General features: G+C 34.8%; 1 pseudogene; it reads left to right on the top strand.

The window, feature by feature from the left end:
- Positions 1-2,664: 2,664 nt before the first annotated feature.
- Positions 2,665-3,634, top strand: LOC105284838 (annotated as a pseudogene).
- Positions 3,635-4,035: the final 401 nt, after the last annotated feature.

Here is a 4,035-nt window from a genome sequence, read left to right as displayed (position 1 = left end):
AGAATCTGGCAAGAAGGATAGAAATGAAGAATATTTTTCTCTAGATTGTTTTTAAATAAGAGTAATTTTCTAAATGAATCAATATGACTAACTAATTGACATATTGTCTGGTTGGTCTTTTGCAGCTTTAGATTTAAAACATTTAAATGACTCGTCAAATCGGTGATAAAAGCAAGTTCACAAAGGAACTCTGTATCTTGGAAGTACTTAATATCGTCATCTATTGCAATAGACATTTCTTGCAAGAAAAGGAAGATCTCTTTTCTTATCGCAACGAATTTCTCTAAACATTTCGCAGCACTGAGCCATCGGACTTCACAATGTAGAGGTACATCTGTATAAATTGCATTATGTTCTCCTTTTTCAAAATGAAATATATTAAGACCGATAAACGTTCTTCCTTGAGCGACACATCATTAACTTCATTAATGCGAACTAGTGCTTCTAATATTCCTATAGATATCCCATCTCTTGTAGAATCATGTAAACGGCCTAGAAAATCGAACTAATATTTGTCATTGTTCCTCTCATTTCCGCTTCTTCGTTCAATAATGAACCTTTTCATATTATTCTTCTATTAGTGGAGTAGGTCTAGTGGCGAAACCACTCTAAAAATAACGCGTCAGCAGTAGTACTTCATGAGTGACGTGAAAACTACTGATCAAATCATAATTACATAATAATTATATATGTGAAAGTAAATGAATTATATATATATGAGTTTAATCGCCAGTGAGTGATCAAATATTTTTAAAAGTCTAACAAATCCCGTTGGCGCACAGCTCTATAAAAATTATATAAAGTTTCATGTCCGAACAGCGACATCTGCCGGTTTGATCGACTAAGATATTTTCAAATTTAAATGAATTATTATGTAATTTTATTATAAATATAGTGCACAAACTTCACATTTCAAATTTAACATTATGTATTATCACGGAAATATTAAAGAATATATTTATTAATAATAACAAAAAATATATATACTATATAATATTATTATTATTAATAGTAACAAAAAATTTTTAATTATTAATTTAAAGTTATTCCAGAAAGAAATGGTTTTATTAGCTATTTGACATTGTTTAGGGCCTTAAAGAGATTTAGTACGCGGGACGCTCCTGAGATATAGGGGCACTCATCTTGTTTATTAGAGTTCGGCCCCTCGTTGCCAAGATACGCGCGGCAAGAGGGGAACAGTGGGAGGTAACAACGAAATCGGCCCGAAATGTGCAAGTAAATCCCGGCACTGCTATACAGGGTGTTTCCTCTAACTATAGCACTTGGAATATCTCTGCTTCCTTTGATGATATGAAAAAAATCAAAGGACGAAAATTGTTCGATTCAAAGAGACTAGTACTCTGGTAAGAAAATTATTTTTTTTAATGTGACCTTTCACAAGATATCAAGGTCATGAACATTTTTTTAAATGAGATGGTATATTTTCCTTAACGAAATGATGTAGCTTGTAAAAAAACAAATTCAACCATACAGAATATGTTGACCTTCAAATGACTTTGAACCACAAAAATCACGTTTAGGAAAAGAAACTCTATTTACTGTATGTATAACTACAAAGATATACCTTTTTTACAGATGTTCGAAATGATCACCGTTTACTTCCATACACTTTCGAATTCGATGAATAAACGATTGTTTTACGTTTTTGAGAGATTCCGGAGTAATTGCGGTGCACGCACGCTGAATTCTTTCTCGCATATCTTCAGGTGTTGTCGGAATATCGCGATAAACTTCATTTTTTAGGTGTCCTCAAAGAAAAAAATCAAGAGGCGTAAGATCTGGTGATCGAGCCGGCTAAGAAATTCTTCCACCACGTCCAATCCAGCGATCAGGAAATGATTCGTTGAGTATGTTCCGTGCAAATGAAGTTTATCGCGATATTCCGACAACACCTGAAGATATGCGAGAAAGAATTCAGCGTGCGTGCACCGCAATTACTCCGGAATCTCTCAAAAACGTAAAACAATCGTTTATTCATCGAATTCGAAAGTGTATGGAAGTAAACGGTGATCATTTCGAACATCTGTAAAAAAGGTATATCTTTGTAGTTATACATACAATAAATAGAGTTTCTTTTCCTAAACGTGATTTTTGTGGTTCAAAGTCATTTGAAGGTCAACATATTCTGTATGGTTGAATTTGTTTTTTTACAAGCTACATCATTTCGTTAAGGAAAATATACCATCTCATTTAAAAAAATGTTCATGACCTTGATATCTTGTGAAAGGTCACATTAAAAAAAATAATTTTCTTACCAGAGTACTAGTCTCTTTGAATCGAACAATTTTCGTCCTTTGACTTTTTTCATATCATCAAAGGAAGCAGAGATATTCTAAGTGCTACGGTTAGAGGAAACACCCTGTATAATATATGATAATATAGGAAAAAAGAACAAATGAAAAAAAAATAAAAAGGACGGGACGCGAACCAGCAACCTTCAGACTTTCAGTCCGACGTCTAACTCGCTGCGCTACGCTGAGGCTCAACAACCTACTTAAAAGCAATGGTATTAAAGGAACATGCTGAACTTTACACCGCGATTTCTCGTAAATGCTTGAGAGGCGCATCGTCTCCGGATAGTATATGTTACTTCTATATGAATACTACATACCTGTAAAAGTTGGGCAAAATCGGACCCGGAGGGTCCGGCCTCCCCTTGTCAGTTCGCGCAAGCATGGGTGAACATCACCAGCAGTGGTGACAAACTACACGATGTTTATTACATATTCCAAGTAAGGAAAAATAAGCCTCTTTTAAATATAACATTCTGTTATTTATCCATCTTCACCCATCTTAACGGTAAACTGTTTTTAGGAGACAATCATTTCAGCACGATCATGTTGCTGAATGGCCAGGCCACCTGCTTCATCGGATAAGCAAAAGTATGAAGAGGTGGAGATGGCTCTGCAAGAAGCGCTTCATAAAGGTAGCAATAATCCGGACACGTTGATTAACATGATCGTTCTCTCGCAACACATGGGCAAACTGTCAGAAGTGGCGAATCGTTACTTGAGCCAATTGAAAGACTTGCATTTGGAACATTCCTTGACTCGTATAAGATTAGCTTAGGCTCGCAAGAACTTGTGATTCCATTTTCATGATGATACTACACACGATGGCTGCGTTTAGCAGAGAAAGCTGCTTTGCAACTGTTGTAAAATTCGTGAATCTTATTGGATGCCCTTAGATTCAATCAACATTAAGAGCATACGCTAATCAAAGTCACGAATTTTACAACGGTTGCAAAGCCACTTTCTCTGCTGAACGCAGTCATATACTGTATGCTAATATTGTAACAATTAAGGTAATTGCATCTATATGTAATATGTTTATTACTTCCTTTATTTGTTCAATATTTTATTCAGCACTTCGTGCAAATGGTTCAAAACTTGAACAAGGTGTTCATCTGTGCGAAGTTTTCTTTCTTCCAATTTCATTTGTCGTTCTTTGAACTCAAGTCGTCGTTCTTCGAGCTTAAATCGTCGTTCTTCAGTTTTGGCTGTTAACATTGCTGCTTCAGCTTGCCTCATAGATGCTTGCGAGATTAACTAACAGAAGACGAAACTAATATTATACAAAGAATTGTTAAAATAATTGTAAGATTAATATGTTATGATCTTTTGTAGAAATAAAAAGTTAAACTTTCTTGATAAATGTATATACAGGGTGATTTAGACCACCCGTACAGCCCTTTTATTTCGGAAATAGAACATTTTAGAGAAAAATGTTTCAGACAAAAGTTGTATGGCTTCGAGGGGGACATAAGATGGTATCATTGGTTTGACCTTGAAGAGTTACTTGATGGTCACATGAAGGTCATATTCAATTTCTTAAATAGAACCTACTATTTCTCATTACATATTCTTGTAGCTTATCTCGAGAGCTTTCCAAAACACTATAATAAAATATTTTTTCATTGAGTACTTTTCGAATTATGAGGCTCCAAAGCAGTACTTTGCAGTACTTTGACATAAAGTACAAAATATGTTGTATGTTGTTATGTCATGGTGTCAA

The sequence above is a fragment of the Ooceraea biroi genome, chromosome 12 (assembly GCF_003672135.1).
Source record: "Ooceraea biroi isolate clonal line C1 chromosome 12, Obir_v5.4, whole genome shotgun sequence".
Taxonomy (NCBI): Eukaryota; Metazoa; Arthropoda; class Insecta; order Hymenoptera; family Formicidae; genus Ooceraea; species Ooceraea biroi.
This window is presented reverse-complemented; position numbering and strand designations above follow the sequence as displayed.